General features: G+C 43.9%; 1 non-coding gene and 1 pseudogene across 1 annotated transcript; both read left to right on the top strand.

The window, feature by feature from the left end:
- The first annotated feature begins 273 nt into the window (after positions 1-273).
- On the top strand, positions 274-377 carry LOC116276038. Its single transcript, XR_004185492.1, has one exon. It is a non-coding gene; the product is annotated as a U6 spliceosomal RNA (small nuclear RNA).
- Positions 378-18,842: 18,465 nt separating this feature from the next.
- LOC116275737 lies at positions 18,843-19,332 on the top strand (annotated as a pseudogene).
- The last annotated feature ends 807 nt before the right edge of the window (positions 19,333-20,139 follow it).

Raw genomic sequence — 20,139 nt, 5'->3', positions numbered from 1 at the left:
AGTTCAGGAGTTAGGAATCAGCCTGGGTAACACAGCAAAACCCTGTCCTTACTAAAAAAATATACAAAAATTAGCCAAGCATGGTGTCTTGTGCCTGTAGTCCGAGCTACTCAGGAGGGTGAGGCTGGAAGATCACTTGAGCCCAGGAGGCAGAGGTTGCAGCGAGTCAAGATCGCGCCACTGCATGCCAGTCTGGGTGACAGAGTGAAACTCTGCCTCAGAAAAAAAGAAAAACAAAAAGAAAAGAAAATAGTTTATTAAAAGCAATAATCCATGCTCACTTTAACAGCATGTATACTAAAAATTGGAACAATACAGAGATTAGCACTGACCCTGCCCAGGCTGACATGCACATTTGTGAAATGTTCTGTATTTAAAATAATAATGAGAATCTGATGTTCTTGTATCCCCATTATTACATTTGTTCTTTTAATGAGTCACCTAGTGATACAGGTTTCTGGGAGATAATATACCCATGATTATCAGGATTTCTTTCTTTCTTTCTTTCTTTTTTTTCTTTTTTTTTTTTTTTTAGTTTTCTCTGTTGCCCAGGCTGGAGTGCAGTGGTGTGATCTCGGCTCACTGCAGCTTCTGCCTCCCAAGTCAAGCGCTTCTCCTGCCTCAGCCTCCCGAATATCTGGGACTACAAGCGCATGCCACCACACCCAGCTGATTTTTGTATTTTTAGTAGAGACAGGGTTTCACCATATTAGCCAGGCTGGTCTTGAACTCCTGATCTCAGGTGGTCTGCCCACTTTGGCCTCCCAAAGTGCTGGGATTACAGGTATGAGCCACGGTGCCTGGCCAGGATTTCTTTTATTAATTTTTATTTTTGAGACAGGGCCTTGCTCTGTTACCCAGGTTCGAGTGCAGTGGCACAATAATAGCTCACTGCAACCTCAGGCAATCCTCCCACCTCAGCCTCCTGAGTAGCTGGGAATACAGGTGCACGCTAGCTCACCTGGCTAATTTTTTAAAAAATTGTAGAGACTGGGCAGGGGAGTGGTTTCCCTATGTTACCCAGGCTGGTCTTGAACTCCTGGGCTCAAGCGATCCACCCACCTTGGCTTCCCAAAGCATGGGATTACAGGCGTGAGCCACCACATCTGGCCTACCAGGATTTCTTTTCTTTTCTTTTTTTTTTTTTTTTTTGAGGCAGAGTCTCACTTTGTTGCCCAGGCTGGAGTGCAGTGGCACGATCTCAGCTCACTGCAAGCTCCGTCTCCCGGGTTCACGTCATTCTCCTGCCTCAGCCTCCCGAGTAGCTGGGACTTCAGGCGCCCACCACTGCACCCGGATAATTTTTAGTATTTTTAGTGGAGACGTGGTTTCACTGTGTTAGCCAGGATGGTCTAGATCTCCTGACCTCGTGATCCTCCCGCCTCGGCCTCCCAAAGTGCAGGGATTACAGGCGTGAGCCACCGCGGCCGGCCACCAGGATTTCTTAATCCTCAACACTCTTGTCTGAATCCACATTCATTGCCTGAACTCAAATGCAGTGGAGACCTATTTTCACATCAGCCTTTAATTAACCCTGCAAAACACTGACATGCTCTGCGCAGTCTGGCAGGACAGCAAACCATGCTCTTTTTCACCTTTTATAACCAGTATACAAAATAGGATTATCATTTCCGCACAAACATTCAGAAATAACTAGAACTTTACCAGGAATAAACTGTTAGGTGCCTTACATGCAGCAAAGTTCTTCTGAGGTCAGAGGAAAAGTAATATTTGCTGAAGACCTAGTATTCAGGCATTTGACAGGTGTTTTGCACACACAATCTCATTTCATGCCTCTGTGACCATGTCTACCTTATGGCTAGGGAAACTAAAGTTGCCCAAGGATACTTGGCTAGCTAGTGGCAGAGGCAGAAAGAAGCAAACCCAGATATTTTTGGCTCCACGTGCCTTTTCTTCAGAGGAGCTACCTCGACCTGCATTCAAACACTGCCACAATTTTCCCTGGCACTTGCCTGGGGTATGCTCCACAGTGGGGTCCATTTGCAGTGATTTCTGATTTTCCATATTTTAGAATTTTCCTGTTACTTGCAATATATCTTCTGTTCTTATGAAACTGCCCAAAACCACGGCAATGGAGGTTTTATTTTCTTGAAAAAAGGATCTTTTTTGTAGGGCCTGGATGGTGGGGGTGGAGGTTGGGTGAGGGCAATGAAGGGAGACTGGTTTTTTATTCTGCGTACTTCCATAATGTTTGATTATTTTATGGTTAGAATGTATTCATGCATTACTTTTTTTTTGAAAAACAGAGAAGGGGCCAGGTGCGGTGGCCGACGCCTATAATCCCAGCACTTTGGAAGGCCGAGGCGGGTGGATCACGAGGTCAGGAGTTCAAGACCAGCCTGATCAACGTGGGGAAACCCTGTCTCTGTTAAAAATCCAAAAATTAGTCGGGCATGGTGGCGCGCACCTATAATCCCAGCTACTCAGCAGGCTGAGGCAGGAGAATTTCTTGAACCCAGGAGGCGGAGGTTGCAGTGAGCCTAGATCACACCACTACACTCCAGCCTGGGCAACAGAGCAAGAGAGACTCCGTCTCAAAAAAAATTAATTAAAAAAAAAAAAAAAGAGAGAGAGAAGGAAAAAAAGCAGCTTTCTAGGCAAATACATGAAAACAATGTAGAAAGAGCCACAAAGGAGTATATATTCTATTTTTACGTTATATTTATAGTAATTTGAAGATAAAGACCTCTGTTGAGAGGAAAAAAAGAGGACCAGAGTTTCGTTATATGAATATTTGCTTCTCTTTGTCCCTCACACCCTACACACAGAAACACAAACAAAAGCCTCTCATTGTTTCCCCTGATGGAACAACGATGACTAAGTGGCTGCATAAATCATCCAGAGTTACCAAAACTTCATTCCCAGTCATTTGACACCATTTAGGGAGGACTGTGTTGGAAATGTGCAGCTGTTAAAGTCCCCACAACTCCCACTTAAGAATTAGGAGGCGTAAGAACAGGAAAGTGGTCAATGCTACAGTTTCTAAGTGGAATATGGGTGTTTCATTTAAACAGTTATTCCATCAGTTTGAGGGTGAAAATACACTTCTCCCTTCCTTTGTCATAACTCGGGAACAGACTGTTTTCAAACTAAATTCAAGGCAAAAAGATTGAAAATTGTAGAGCTTGACTTGCAAATTAGAACCCGATTAATTTATTCACAATCCTGTAAACAACTCTACAGTAAGGTTTGTACTGGTAAACTGCAGTGCTGTGGGGTTAATTTCACAGAGATGAAGAAGAGGTTAATAATCTCACCCTGATTATTCAGTATCTACTGAGAAGAGTTTACCACAGAGACACAAGACAATAGAGACTGCATGCCACGTCCCCCACTGCTATGACGTACTCACACTGCTTTCAAACCACATTAATACCATGTATTGTGAATGCGCTACTCATTCTAGTTATTCGGGCAAAAAATATCTTGTTAGTTGGCAAGCACCTCAAACCTCTTTTCAACCATCAGCAGTTAGTACTCTACTTTCCCTTGCTCACACCACCTGAATAATCAGGAATGCCTCCGTATTCATCCTTCATGGGGCAAATTGTGTATACTATACATATACACATACATATATACACACATATGCCCATATATGTGTATATACATATATAGAGCTATATACTTATATGTGCATGTGTGTGTGCGTGTGTGCACGTGTGTGTGCGTGTGTGTGTGCGCGTGCGCGCATATAGTGGCATGCACCATATAACAACATTTCCGTGAACCACAAACCACATATACAACAGTGGTCCCATAAGATTATAACACCATAGGCCGGGCGCAGTGCCTCACGCCTGTAATCCCAGCACTTTGGGAGGCCGAGGTGGGCGGATCACCTGAGGTCAGAAGTTTGAGACCAGCCTGGCCAACATGGTGAAACCCCATCTCTACTAAAAATACAAAAATTAGCTTGGTGTGGTGGCGCACGCCTATAATCCCAGCTACTCGGGAGGTTGAGGCAGGAGAATTGCTTGAACCTGGGAGGTGGAGGTTGCAGTGAGCCGAGATTACGCCACTGCACTCCAGCCTGGGCAGCAGAGTGAGACTCCGTCTCAAAAATAAATAAATAAATAGATTATAACACCATATTTTTACTGCACTTTTTCTGTTTTTAGATATGTTTAGATATGCAAATACCATTGTGTGACCACTGCCTACAGTATTTAGTACAGTAACATGGTGCACAGGTTTGCGGCCTAGGAGCAATCAGCTGCACCATATACCCTAGGTGTGTAGTAGCCATACCATCTAGGTTTGTGGTAAGTACACTTGATGATGCGCACACAATGATGAAATTGCCTAACGCTTTACTCGGAATGTATTCTCCATGGTTAAGTAATACATGACTGTGTGTGTGTGTGTGTGTATATATATATATATTCATGTGTCTTAAGAAACTGAGAGTTATATACATTTTCTCTCTTTTTTTTGAGACAGAGTCTTGCTCTGTTGCCCAGGCTGGAGTGCAGTGGTAGGATCTCAGCTCACTGCAACCTCCGCCTCCAGGTTCAAGTGATTCTCCTGCGTCAACCTCCCAAGTAGCTGGTAGTACAGACACCTGCCACCATGCCTGGCTTATTTTTGTGTTTTTAGTAGAGACAGGGTGTCACCATGTTGGCCAATCTGGTCTCGAACTCCTGATCTCAGGTGATCTGCCTGCCTTGGCTTCCCAAAGTGTTGGGATTACAGACGTGAGCCACTGTGCCCAGCCAGATTTTCCTTTTGCCTGCCTTTCTGTTTTTTTATCTGATCTTTTAAAAATCAAATTATTCCGTGACAGCCTTGTTCTTTATAAACATTTAAATCTAATTATACGTTTAAGATCTGCTCAACAAGTTGAGTAGATTTGCTATAATTATTGTAACTACATTATGTTTACCTATTTGATATTTTTACTTCATTTTCTTGGCTCTTAAGACTTTTTTTAAAAACTGTGCTTTTTAGGGAGTTTCTTAATTTATTGATTTAGTTTGCCTTTTTTTTAAACAATACAGAAATTTATTATTTCACATAACAAGAAGTAGTACAGCAGTGGGGCGGCTTTGCAGTTGGTTAACTCAGTGGTTCAGTGTTGTCAAGGACACAAATTCTTTCCATTTGTTCCCTGGTCATCCCAACCGAATTGGCTTTTGTCCTCCAGTTTGTCCCTTCATGTACTCCTCGGCAACTTCTCTTCCTGACAATTAGGCTTGGGTTTCTCCCTCTCCGCAGTTCCCAGTGCCTACTCCTGTTTGCTTACCTAAAGGAGTCTTGCCTCAGGAGATCTGAGGTCTGGGGCTTGGAGCTTCTGGCCTGGCCTCCACCCTGCCTCTCCAGAAGGTTATCTGATCTGACTCCAGCTGGCATAGCTCTGGGCCCCAATGCCCCTCTCCTGGCCTCGTCTTGAGAATTAATTCACATCTTTTTTTTCTTTCTTTTTTTTTTTGTCAGAGTTTCGCTCTTGTTGCCCAGGCTGGAGTGCAGTGGCACAATCTTGGCTCACTGGCTCATTGCAACCTCCGTCTCCTGGGTTCAAGCAATTCTCCTACATGAGCCTCCCAAGTAGCTGAGATTACAGGCATATACCATGGGGTTTCACCATGTTGGCCAGGCTGGTCTTGAACTCCTGACCTCATGTGATCCACCCACCTCAGCCTCCCAAAGTGTTGGGATTACAGGTGTGAGCCATGGCACCTGACCTAATTCACATCTTGAATTAAAAACCATAAGCAGCTCAGGGATGAAATTCATTGTCTATTCCTCATTATCTGTGCACTCCATTCCTTCCTTGCCTCTGAGGACACCCCACTCCCCTGGTTTTTCTGGATCTCCAGCATACCCTGCTGCTTCTCTTCTGGCCTGGAAGTCTCCCAACATTCAGACGGGTTCTCGCAAAATATTCTCTCCCCTGGGAAAAGTTACCCTTTTGTGGCTTCTCCTCTCACTCTTTGTAGATCCTTCTTTACCTTACCTAGGGATTGATTCAGGCCTCATCTCCAAACACAGTTTGTCACCTGAATATTCGGTCATTAGTGTGAGTTGAATGTGCCCTTAGCTGAATGCCCCCACCTTCCCTGCCCAGATCTGTCATTGTGCGCATGCTGTTAACATTACAATTCTATTCAAATATTGTTTAAAGCTAAGAACTGAGAAATGGTGGGATTATATTCAATACAAGTCACTTTTTTTAAGTACATGGATCAAAAGTGAAGAAGTAAAATTACTGGGGCTTGCATTTAGTTATAAGACCCACTGAAGTGGATAAAATTAATGGGAAAACAACAGCTCTAGCTCCAAAAAGGAAAGGGCTGAATTTCAGAGATCGACTGGATAAGACATGACAATTAAATGAAATGTGTGATTTTTTTTTTCCTTTTTTCTTCTGGATCTTGTATATTAAAAACCTACAAAGGGTATTATTGGAATAACTGGGAAATTCTGAATATGAACTGTGTTTTCAATACTACTATTGTATTAATGTAAAATTTCCTGAGTGAGATACTTATTTTATAGTTACATAGGATGAATATTTTTATTCTTAGGAGATACATGCCGAAGTATTTTTGGATGAAGTGTCACAGTGTCTATAGTTAACTCTTAAATGGTTCAGCAAACGATTTTTAAAAAATAGAACGTAAATGCAGTAAAATTTAATTCATAAATCTGAGTGAACATCTGGTGACATATGGTGTCCATTGTACTACTTACAGCTTTTCTATCTTTGAAATTTTTCAAAACAAAAAGTTGTGAAAAAGCCGTGACAGGTGGACAGTCACCACTCTGACATAAGGACTGTGTGTGTGTGTATGTAGGGGGTATCATAGTTTAAGTTTATATTTAGAAACTTTAGCAGTATAATCATTCAAGAAAGAAGATCACATCATTTTCTATTTAAAACCTCCATTAACAGTCTAGTGGGTGAAAGGGCTGGTGAGTGATGCTGCTTCCTGAAGGCAGAGGCTGCCTCTATCCCCTCTCTGAAGCCTCCACCACTTGCACAGAACCCTGTTTGCAGGGTACAGGCCCCACAGATGAAGTTGGCCATGACTCTCACTGCCGTAACTGCTCAGGTACAGGCACAGTTCAGTTGCCTGTATCTCTTGGGTTGGGTCATCCTAGGAGGTGGGGAGTAACATGTCAGTCCTGCCAGTTGTCAGGCTCTGGTCTAGACTCTCACATATGTTATCACATTCCATCTGCACAGCCTCTTGGTGAGGGAGGAATTATCATCCCCATCTACAAATGAGAAAACGAAGCCCAGGAGTGGTTTTCAGCCAAAGTCACAAAGCTGGTAAGTGGTGGAGCTGGGATTCCAGTGGAATCTTTCCACCAGAGAAAACCTAACAAATACAGTAACAAAGCTGGTCTGTCTCACTCCACATGCCCTAACTGGAACACAACATGTCAATCCCAGATAATTTACAAAGTCATCAACTGGGTTTCAGAACAAATTTGCCCGTTTGCTATGGAGAAACTGAAGTCCTCTAAGCCTGTGTTCATCAACTAGAGGGTTGTCCAGATCCCACTGCTGCCCACTGTGTTTTTGACACAAGTCAAATCAGTTTGGCTACATTGTTTGCTGCTCGCTATCACCGTATTGAAGATTTGTGAGGGGCTCTGCTATTGCAGCTGTACTTCAGGGTATGAATCCATTCAGTGTTTGCTTTCTCACCTCTCTCTAGGTTGGCAATGCTAGGTGTTCATTGTGGTTGTTGTTTGGGTTTATTTTTAGAAAGTGACTCAGGAATTAATTTCCTGAATTTCAATTACCTTGCTTCTTACAGTTGGTCCTTCAGGTCCAGTAATTTCAACATTCTGGATATTTTTTCTTTGTGAAAATGTAACTGAAACTAGATACGAACTTTATTTTCATTTTTTTTTCTTTCTCAAAGAAAGGCTATTTTAAAAATTTAAAGTAATACATTTATTTGTTTTATTTATTTATTTAGTTTATTATTGTTATTATTTTTTGAGATGGAATCTCGCTCTGTGGCCCAGCCTGCAGTGCAGTGGCGCAATCTCGGCTCATTGCAATCTCCGCCTCCTGAGTTCAAGCAATTCTCCTGCCTCAGCCTCCCAAGTAAATGAGATTACAGGCACCCGCCACAACGCCCAGCTAATTTTTGTATTTTCAGTAGAGATGGGGTTTCACCATGTTGGCCAGGCTGGTCTCGAACTCCTGACCTCAAGTGATCCACCCACCTTGGCTTCCCAAAGTGCTGGGATTATAGGCGTGAGCCACTGCACCCGGCCTATTTATTTGTTTTAATTTTGATTGATTGATTTTTTTTTAGATTGACTGCTCCTTGTGGAGCAGGGCTAACCCATAGGCAGTGAGCCCAGAGTTGCCTAAAAGTAACATTATTTTAATCAGATCAAAATCTATAATAAGAGCTACTACTAATGATATGCCAGAAATTGTGCTAAGTGATTTCTATGTATTATGTCATTTGCTTCTTGCAACAACCTTGTGGGTAGGTATTCTTCTGAGCCTTAGGGGAGGTTAAGTAACTTGCCCAGGTCAGTCAGCTAATACACAGCTGAGGTAGAGCTGAGACTGGAATTCAAATCTAGCTAATACCAAAGTGTAAGTTCTTAATCATAGCTGTCTCCTAATTATAAAAACATATGTGCTCATTGTAAAAATATTTGGAAAATATGGAAAGTTTGAAGAAGAAATAAAATTCCTCTGAAATCCTATCTACCAAAAGCAATCACCAGTAACATTGTCGTTCAACCTTTTTCTCTGCACATATATCTTTTGCCTATATATGATATACATTTTTGCATATAATGTTCAGTCAAAAGCAGGAAACAAGACAACACTGAATAATCCTGCTTCTTAAAAATATGTGGAAATGATATATAAATAAGAATTTTACTCCACATTAATATTTATTTATTTATTTATTTGAGATGGAGTCTCACTCTGTCACCCAGGCTGGAGTGCAGTGGTGTGATCTTGGCTCACTGCAACCTCTACCTCTTGGGTTCAAGTGATTCTCCTGCCTCAGCCTCCCGAGTAGCTGGGATTACAGGTGCCCACCACCACACCCAGCTATTTTTTATATTTCTAGTAGAGATAGGGTTTCACCATCTTGGCCAGGCTGGTCTGGAACTCCTGACCTCAAGTGATCTGCCTGTTTTGGCCTCCCAAAGTGCTGGGCTTACAGGCATGAGCTATCACACCCGGCCCTTCATCATGTTTTTTAAACTTAACATTTAACATAACATTTAAATTATATATATAATATATTAATTTATTTATATATATATATATATAGAGAGAGAGAGCGCTCCTACTACATGCCAGCTGAAGTGCTAGGCACAAGGAGAGTGGTGAGCAAAAGAGGCACAGTCGCATCCTTCAGTGGGTGAGCAATCTAGTGGGGGAGATAAGCATTAATCCACTGATCACAAAAAATTTAATCCATACTGTGATTAGAAGGGAAGACACATGATGCTGACAGCACACACCACTGGAGAGACCTGTCCTGGTCTGAGGGATTAAGGACAATATCTCTGAGAAAATGATTCTGGGTTTGAGATCTGAGCGAAATGTAGAAGCTAGCTGAGCAAAGAGGCTGCATAAGAGCATTGGCAGCAGTGGGAACAATGAGTGCAAAGGTCCTGTGCCAGGAAAGAGCACAAGGCATTTGAGGAACAGTCAGTGTTGCTATAGCAGCTGTGGCACAGAAAGCAAGAGGGTATAGGAGCTGGGAGGCAGGAGTTCTGGATTAGCCCCTGCAGACCTCATTGAAGATCTTGATCTTTATGCTAAAATGCAAAGCAATTGAAGGATTGTACACAGGATGAGCTCTGAGCTTGGCAAAGATTTCTCTGCCTACAATGTGGAGAACAAGCAGGAGGTGGGCAAGACTATAAGAACTGTAATAACCCTGGTGAGAGATGACAGCAGCCCGGACCAGGAAGATAAAAAAAGTGAACAAGTCTGATATGCTAGAGGATAAAATTTTGAGGACTGGTGATCAATTGGCTAAGGAAGGGTGAGAGTGAAGAAGAAGGAAGTGGCAGGATGCTGCCTGGTTTCTGGCTTACAGGACTAGAGACCCAGTCTCTGCATCAGGAATACTGGTGGAGAAGCAAGTTTGGAGGAAAGAGTCCAATCATAAAGCTGGGCTAGAAAATCTTTTTTTTTTTTTTTTTTTTTAGACAGTCTTGCTCTGTTGCCCAGGCGGGAGTGCAGTGGTGCGATCTCCACTTACTGCAACCTCTGCCTACTGAGTTCAAGTGATTCTAATGCCTCAGCCTCTCAAGTAGCTGGGATTACAGGCATGTGCTAACACGCCTGGCTAATTTTTAGTAGAGACAGGGTTTTGCCATGTTGGCCAGGCTGGTCTCAAACTCCTGGCCTCAAGCCTTCCCAAAGTACTGGGATTACAAGTGTGAGCCACCATGCCTCGTCCAATTTTTACAATCTTGTTTATTTGTCTGTTTGTTTTGAAATGGAGTCTTGCTCTGTCTCCCAGGCTAGAGTGCAGTGGTGCAATCTTGGGTCATTGTAACCTCTGCCTCCCAAGTTCAAGTGATTCTCCTGCCTCAGCCTCCTGAGTAGCTAGGACTACAGGCATGTGCCACTAAACCCAGCTAATTTTTGTATTTTTAGTAGAGATGGAGTTTTATCATGTTGGTCAGGCTGGTCCTGAACTCCTGACCTCAGGTGATCCACCCACCTTGGCCTCCCAAAATGCTGGAATTACAGGTGTGAGCCACTGCGCCTGGCCTCAATCTTGGCTTAATTAAAAATTAGAAATGTAGGAGTTAGGCCAGGAGCGGAGGCTCACGCCTGTAATCCCAGCACTTTGGGAGGCTGAGGCAGGTGGATCACCTGAGGTCAGGAGTTCGAGGCCAGCCTGGCCAACATGGTGAAACTCGGTTTCTACTAAAACTAACAGAATTAGCCGGGCGTGGTGGCGGGAGCTTGTAGTCCCAGCTACTCGGGAGGTTGAGGCAGGAGGATCTCTTGAATCCAGGAGGCGGAGGTTGTGGTGAGCCGAGATTGCGCCATTGCACTCCAGCCTGGTCAACAAGAGCAAAATGCCGTCTAAAAAAAAAAAAAAGTAGGAGTTAATTTCCAAATATTTGTGAATTTCCTAAATTTCATTCTATTACTCTAATTTCACTCCAGTCAATCAGAGAACATTGTATGATTTCAATCTACTGATTCAAACCAGAAAAGAAAAGAAAATTATTTAGTTAGTTTTCCCTTTTATCTTCCAGGTTGTAAGCATGGCACATGGTGGTGGTAAATAAAAGGACCAAAGGGCAGTCCACAGATTAATTTACTGGTCAAAGAGGGAAACACAACTTTGTAATGGGAGACATCAGACTGTGACCATTTGACTGCACTGATCAATCTTGGCCTCACCATCAGTGGAGCAACCAGATATTTTGTGCACCTGATGTAATTCAGTAAGAAGGATACAGCATAACCTATAAAATTTCTTACCAAAATTGTGTAACCTGAATCTAAGCAACTGTTTAGATCCAACTACCAGCTTACAGGAAATACAAGAAATAGAGGAACAGGGGCAGGTCATCACAAGGAAACCATCAGACAAATCCAGAATGTAGGACATTCTACAGGACAAACTGACTTAGTTTCTTCATCAAGTCAATGGCATTAAGAAAAAGTAGAGGGGCTGGGGGTATTTAAAATTGTTCTAGATTTATATAAGAGACTTAAGAATAAAAAACAAACAGTGCGTGGACTTTGTTGGACTCTAGTTTGAACATAGAAGCTGTAAAATGACATTATGGAGACAATTGGGAAAATCTGAATACAGATTAGGTATTAGATTATATTAAGAAATTGTTAATTTGGGCCGGGCGCGGTGGCTCACTCCTGTAATCCCAGCACTTTGGGAGGCCGAGACGGGCGGATCACGAGGTCAGGAGATCGAGACCATCCTGGCTAACACGGTGAAACCCCGTCTCTACTAAAAAGTACAAAAAACTAGCCGGGCGAGGTGGCGAGCGCCTGTAGTCCCAGCTACTCGGGAGGCTGAGGCGGGAGAATGGCGTAAACCCGGGAGGCGGAGCTTGCAGTGAGCCGAGATCCGGCCACTGCACTCCAGCCTGGGCGACAGAGCGAGACTCCGTCTCAAAAAAAAAAAAAAAAAAAAAAGAAATTGTTAATTTAGCTAGAAGTGATAATGGTCTCTCTCGATGCACAGCCAGGGTTCAGAATCTCTGGACTGAATCTAGTAGGACTCAGGCAGCAGAACTGGGTGTTTGCAAGACCAAAAGTATTCATAATCTCGCTAGATTGATCTCAGCAATGGGGAGAAAAACTCCGCTACAGGAATATCTCTGGATAAGAAGTGGCTGCTAGCCGGGCGCGGTGGCTCACGCCTGTAATTCCAGCACTTTGGGAGGCTGAGGCGGGCAGATCACGAGGTCAGGGGATAGAGACCATCCTGGCTAACCTGGCGAAACCTTGTCTCGACTAAAAATACAAAAACAATTAGCTGGGTGTGGTGGCAGGCGCCTGTAGTCCCAGCTACTCGGGAGGCTGAGGCAGGAGAATGGCGTGAACCTGGGAGGTGGAGCTAGCAGTGAGCTGAGATGGCGCCACTGCACTCCAGCCTGGGTGACAGAGTGAGACTCCGTCTCAAAAAAAAAAAAAAAAAAAAAAAGAGGTGGCTGCTGAAGTTAATGATGCCTGAAAATTAGGATTGGCAAGTTTGGAATTCATAAAATTTCCAGTAAGCCCAACAGCTTCTTGTAAGCATGTGGATTTCATGGCAGTGAAAGTTGTTCTGGGGACCCCAAGGATCTAAAGTTACGGTTCTTTTCAAAAATCAGTGAATGAGCTGCCATACTTTTCACCTGCTCAATATCACTGTCCAGAAAGAAACTGACCCTTTCTGTTGGTGTTTTGGTAAAACTTCAGCACTGGTCAGTTCACTTATACAGTTCCTTCCTTATGTCCAGGCACTCAGTGGGAGGAATGTGAAAAAGTCTGCATTAGTACATGAGGTTTTAAATTTTGCTTTAGAATAGGTGTGTTTGTATATGTGTGAGCTGAAGTTCCTGCCACCTTGAAATAAAAAACAGTTGTGATGGTTTGGACTCCTTTTTCTTTCCCCTGCTAATTTAACTATTCATAAAATATATTTTGCCCTTCCTAATTATCTCACCCTAGTAAAATCAACCAGCAATTGAACTGCTGGATCATCACAGTTTGGATGGCCACTTTCCTAGTTCCACTGACCTTGGTCCAGGAACACTGCGGACAGTGAAGTTAATGAATCTAATTCAGTTTTCACTTCTCTCATCTTGATGTAGAGCTTGCAGCCCCAGATCCTACATTTCTAAGTATTGAGGAAAGGAGAGGAGGGAATTTATATTATTGAGTAGCCATTATTGGTCAAGCATTATACTATTTTACCTATGTTCACTCATTTAATTGGGGACAAATGTACTTCAGTAGTTAAGAGTACTGGCTCTAAAAAATGAAATCAGAGAGAGAAATGGGGATGTGAATCTGGAAAAATGTCAATAATTATTGACTTTAAATGGAGAGATACAGGTACTGTGTACCATTCTTTCAACTTTTGAAAATTTTCATAATAAACATAATGTCCTCAAACAGTTAAACCAGCCAGGCATGGTGGCTCACACCTGTAATCCCAGCACTTGGGGAGGTCAAGGTGGGAAACTCGCTTGAGCCTAGGAGTTGGAATCTGCAGGGAGCTATGACTGTACCTTTGCACTCCAGTCTGGGTGACAGAGCAAGACCCTGTCTCTTAAAAAAAAAAAATTAAACATAATTATCATATTACTAGCATATGACAACTAGGAACATATATTTTTAAGAAAAATGAAAACATACAACCACACATACAAACTTGTACACAAAGATTCATAACAGCATTGTTTATGTATTTATTTATTTATTTTGAGACGGACTCTCCTTACCTTGTGATCTGCCCTCCTCGGCCTCCCAAAGTGCTGGGATTACAGGTGTAATCGTGCCACTGCGCCCAGCCGTATTTATTTTTTAACATTTAAAAGAGACAACAGGTTGGGTGCAGTGGCTCATGCCTGTAATGCCAGCATTTTGGGAGGCTGAGGTGGGTGGATCACCTGAGGTCAGGAGTTTGAGACCAGCCTGGCCAACATGGTGAAACCCCATCTTTACTAAAAATACTAAAATTAGCCGGGCATGGTGGGGCACACCTGTAGTCCCAGCTACTTGGGAGGCTGAGGCATGGAGAATTGCTTGAACCCCAGAGGCAGAGGTTGCAGTGAGCCGACATCATGCCACTGCACTCCAGCTTGGGCAACAGAGCGAGAATTCATCTCAAAAAACAAAAAACAAAACAAAACAAAACAAAAAACAAAAAAAACAGTTGATCAAAACAAACAAACAAACAAACAAACAAAAAACAGTGGCACCATCTCAGCTCACTACAGCCTCAACCTCCTGGCCTCAAGCAATCCTCCTACCTCAGCCTCTCCAAGTAGCTTGGACGACAGGTGCATGCCACCATCCCCAGCTAACTTTTTAACTTTTTGTAGAGATGGGGTGTCTCTATGTTCCCCAGACTGGTCTCCAACTCCTGGGATCAAGTGATCCTCTAGAGTCCGCCTCTTGAATTGCTGGGATTACAGGTGTAAGCCATGATACTCAGCCAATGTGTCAATTTTTAAAAAAAGTTAGCTATTATTGATTATCCAACAACCCTAGAGGTAGTACTATTTCTGTTTTCAGATGAGGACTCTGACACCCAGAAAAGTTGACACTTTGTCCGAGGTCATGAACCTAGTACAAAGCAGGAGCAAGCATTTTTTTTTTTTTTTTTTTTTTGAGACGGAGTCTCGCTCTGCCGCCCAGGCTGGAGTGCAGTGGCGTGATCTCAGCTCACTGCAAGCTCCACCTCCCGGGTTCACACCATTCTCCTGCCTCAGCCTCCTGAGTAGCTGGGACTACAGGCGCCCAACACCATGCCCAGCTAATTTGTTTTTGCATTTTTAGTAGAGACGGGGTTTCACGGTGTTAGCCAGAATGGTCTTGATCTCCTGACCTTGTGATCCGCCCGTTTCAGCTTCCCAAAGTGCTGGGATTACAGGCGTGAGCCACCACACCCGGCCAAGCAGGAGCAAGCATTCTAATAACATATCTGACTGCAAAAGCCAGGCTTCTCTACCATGTGATTTTGCCTGCTGGTGTAGACATGTCTTTTGTGGTATAATAAGCCTTCATAGAAGGTGCTCTAAGAATTAAGTAACTGCATGAAAAAAATCAATATGCTACAAAAATACACTTCTAATGTGACATAGCCTTTTATGCCAAAGTGATATTTATTTAATATTCCCCCAGTTTCTCTAGCTTGATCATTTGCTACAAAGGGGATCAATAAGATCCCAATTTGTCTTTGTGAAAAATAAGTGAAGTGGACTTTCCCTCTATTCATGTGGTATTTCTAAATGTCCTTGAGCTATTTATAGTCAAGTTAATGGAATTAATACTATACCATCAAAAACATATAGCATATTATCTAAAGTGCAGCACGAACACTTTCCTCTTTGTGTTACAGTCATTGACATATACAGATGCTGCTCCATTTACGATGGTGTTATGTTCGGATAAACCCATCATATTGAAAATATCATAAGTCAAAAACTTTCAATTTATGATGGATTTATCTGAATGCAATACTATCATAAATCTAGACAGGTTCTGAATGCATGTCACTTTCACCATCATAAAAGTTGAAAAATCCACTTTGGGAGGCTGAGGCAGGCAGATCACAAGGTCAGGAGATCGAGACCATCCTGGTTAACACGGTGAAACCCCGTCTCTACAAAAAAAATACAAAGAATTAGCCGGGCGTGGTGGCGGGTGCCTGTAGTCCCAGCTACTCGGGAGGCTGAGGCAGGAGAATGGCATGAGCCTGGGAGGCGGAGCTTGCAGTGAACTGAGATCGCGCCACTGCACTCCAGCCTGGGCGGCAGAGCGAGACTCCGTCTCAAAAAAGAAAAAAAAAAAAAAAGGTTGAAAAATTGTTTAGTCAAACCAAGGTTAAATTGGGACCATCTGCATTTCTTTTCTTCTCTGAAAGCTCTTTTAGGGCAGTTGAGGATGCTACACAGAGAATGTATTCACCAAATTGTTTTTAAATGAATGGACAAAATACATGCACACCACACACTTCAACAATCATCACCTCTAATATGGCAATACATTTTTCTACAGATTAAGTACTTTGTTTTTTTCCTTCCGAGAAGGAGTCTTGCTCTGTCACCCAGGCTAGAGTGCAGTGGTGCAATCTCAGCTCACTGAAACCTCTGCCTCCCAGGTTTTTTTTTTTTTTTTTTTTTTGAGACAGAGTCTTGCTCTGTCCCCCAGGCTGGAGTGCAGTGGCTGGATCCCAGCTCACTGCAAGCTCCGCCTCCCGGGTTCACGCCATTCTCCTGACTCAGCCTCCCGAGTAGCTGGGACTACAGGCGCCCGCCACCTCGTCCGGCTAGTTTTTTTTGTATTTTTAGTAGAGACGGGGTTTCACCATGTTGGCCAGGATGGTCTTGATCTCCTGACCTTGTGATCCGCCCGTCTCGGCCTCCCAAAGTGCTGGGATTACAGGCTTGAGCCACCGCGCCCGGCCCTGCCTCCCAGGTTTAAGAGATTCTCCTGCCTTAGCCTCCGGAGTAGCTGGGATTACAGGCGTGCACCACCATGCCCGGATATTTTTTGTATTTTTAGTAGAGACTGGGTTTCACCATGTTGGCCAGGCTGGTCTCGAACTCCTGACCTCATGATCTGCCTGCCTCAGCCTCCCAAAGTACTGGGATTACAGGCGTGAGCCACTGTGCAGGGCCCAGAGTAAGTACTTTATGCTAAGGACCAGATGCAGAGTAAGGGTTGAGGTCTTCCTTACCCCAGAACAGGGCAAAAAAGCCAAAATAACCCTTATTGATTAAGCCATAAATTCAACCACCAGTTATTTCCAAAAGGTATGAAAGTTAGCATTTAATCACCTTCCCCCACCCCTTTCCCAAACCAGACACACACACACACACACACACACACACACACACACACACACACACATATCCCGCTGGGATTTTCCTGTTTTCCTGCTTCTTCTTTAAACCTGTTAAACAATGTCTGTTTAAGGTTCACAATCTACTCTAGGATGTGCTTTAGCTATGTAAGTGGTGCACGCTGCAAAAAGTCTTCCAGTTGCTTTGGTTGAAAAAGTCCCTCTGAACACTTAAACACAGAAACCAGTCCTAGCACATCTGACTGGATTTGAGTTTTATGTGTCCCTGGAGGGAAACTACACACTTGGGAGTCAGTGCCGTGTTTGGTACATACTAAGTATTCAACAAATGTTTGCCGAATCAATGACTGAAATTGTCCACTTTTCTTTGACTCCTGATCATGTTGCCCACACTGTATGTATGTATGTATGTATGTATTTACTTGAGACAGGGTCTCACTCTGTTGGCCCAATTTTCATATTTATTGTAGAGGTGGAGTTTCACCATGATGCCCAGGCTGGTTTCGAACTCGAGCTCAAGGGATCCACCGCTTCAGCCTCCCAAAGTGCTAGGATTGCAGACATGAACCACCACGTCCAGCCATTGCTCACATTTTATACTACCATTCTCATTTTTTCCAGGGACAGATTTGAGTTCCACTGTTTGGGCTAGGGGCAATGCTTTAGATGAGAAAAGAAGAGGTATGTTTGAAAATCAGTCCAGTTAGAGAAAGAAGAAAGTGAAGAGATTTATGAACCACTAGAGTCTTTTTATGCTAAAATATTATCTGAAGGTTTGAGCTCTATGGCGGTCAATTCTCTTTCTTCTGTGGTTATGGTAATATGGAAGGGGAGTGCTGGGAAGGGAAGAGCATGGTCCCTTTAAATGACACAGAAGAAGGGAAGGGAAGTGCTGTGGGGGAGGAGGGCGTGGTCCCTGGTTAGGGCTCCACCCCCAGGGACCTAGGTGAGGACAGGCATTTCCTGCCCAAATGTTGCATTTCTTAAGACCGCCCAGGCCTGCCACGCCCCCATTCAGTGCCTGTAAAAACCCGAGACCCTAGCAAGGCAGAGACAGAAGCAGCTGGACCTGGAGAAGAGCACCTCAGTGGAGAAATACACAGGCAGCTGGACATCTAGAGGAAGGCACGACAGGCACCAGCATGCGGGCAGGACACTGGCCAGCAAAATAAGGTGGAGTTTGGCTGGAGTAGTAGGAGGAGCGTGCGCCAGACTCCAGGGGAAAACCATCTCCCTTCTGGCTCCCCCATCTGCTGAGAGCTACTTCCACTCAATAAAACCTTCCACTCATTCTCCAGGCCCACTTGTGATCCGATTCTTCCCGTACACCAAGGCAAGAACCTGGGATACAGAAAGCCCTCTGTCCTTGCGACAAGGTAGAGGGTCTAATTGAGCTGGTTAACACAAGCTGCCTAGAAGATAGCAAAACTAAAAGAGCATCCTGTAACACACACCCACTAGGGCTTCAGGAGCTGTAAATATTCATCTCTAGACACTGCTGTGGGATCGGAGCCCCACAGCCTGCCCGTTTGTATGCTCCCCGAGAAGTCTGAGCATGGGGGCACTGAAGAAGCGAGTCACACCCCCATTGCACGCCCTGCGAGGGGGACAAGGGAACTTTTCCCGTTTCAATGGCCTGGTCCCAAACTGATAGTCCTTTGTTAATGTATGCCCTTGAAGAGGGAAAGGAAGGTAAACCAAGAGGCAAATCCATTACCAGTTTTGAAAGAAAATCCTCAAAGAACAGTTCCTATTGAGCAAAGGTCAGTGATATAATTTTTGAAAACAGGACCTTTTCACAAGATGGCGCCGAAAGCGAAGAAGGAAGCGCCTGCACCTCCTAAAGCTGAAGCCAAAGCGAAGGCTTTAAAGGCCAAGAAGACAGTGTTGAAAGGTGTTCACATCCACACAAAAAAAGAAGACTCGCACGTCACCCACCTTCCAGAGGCCCAAGACACTGTGACTCTGGAGGCAGCCCAAATATCCCCGGAAGAGCGCCCCCAGGAGAAACAAGCTTGACCACTATGCCATCATCAAGTTTCTGCAGACCATTGAGTCCGCCGTAAAGAAGATAGAAGACAACACCACACTTGTGTTCACGGTAGATGTTAAAGCCAACAAGCACCAGATCAAACAGGCTGTGAAGAAGGTCTGTGACATTGATGTGGCCAACGTCAACACCCTGATTCGGCCTGATGGAGAGAAGAAGGTATATGTTTGACTGGCTCCTGATTACAATGTTTTGGATGTTGCCAAAAAATTGGGATCATCTAAATTGAGTCCACCTGGCTAATTCTAAAATATATGTATATCTTTTCACCCTAAAAACAATTTTTTTTTTAAACAGAGGGGAACACTTTAATGTACTCAAAGACTGTGAAAAAATGATGGGCCTCCCAGATGATTTCTCCCTGAGAAATCTCTGCCTAGAGGCAAAATACAGAGGCTAAGTGAGGCAGGATTTTCTACTGTAAAATCTAGAAACACAGGACCTCTTCCTCCATAGTTCACATGAAACTTCACTCATTTCTTCAAAAACCTTTTAATTTGAATACCTTCTATTTACCAAAAACTATTTTAGGTGCTGGAGATCCAAATTAAGGGTTGAAAAGGATGCAAAGCATGAAGAACATCAGGAGATACTCAGAGAAAGTAGCCACCTGGTGTGGTGGCTCATGTCTGTAATCCCAGCACTTTGGAAGGCTGAGGTGGGAGAATCACCTGAGGTCAGGAGTTTGAGACCAGCCTGACCAACATGGTGAAACCCCCATCTCAAGGCTGGGTGCAGTGGCTCATGCCTGTAATCACAGAACTTTGAGAGGCTGAGGCGGGTGGATCACCTGAGGTCAGGAGTTCAAGACCAGCCTTGCCAACATGGTGAAACACCATCTCAAGGCTGGGTGCAGTGGCTCATGCCTGTAATCCCAGCACTTTGAGAGGCCAAGGTGGGTGGATCGCCTGAGGTCAGGAGTTCGACACCAGCCTGGCCAACATGGTGAAAACCCATCTCTACTAAAAATACAAAAATTCTTCAGGAGGCCAAGGCAGGCGGATCACCTGAGGTCAGGAGTTCGAGACCAGCCTGACCAACATGGAGAAA

This window comes from Papio anubis, chromosome 7 (genome assembly GCF_008728515.1).
Source record: "Papio anubis isolate 15944 chromosome 7, Panubis1.0, whole genome shotgun sequence".
In the NCBI taxonomy this organism is placed as follows: Eukaryota; Metazoa; Chordata; class Mammalia; order Primates; family Cercopithecidae; genus Papio; species Papio anubis.
The sequence above is the reverse complement of the archived record's forward strand: the minus strand, read 5'-3'. Positions and strand labels throughout refer to the sequence as shown.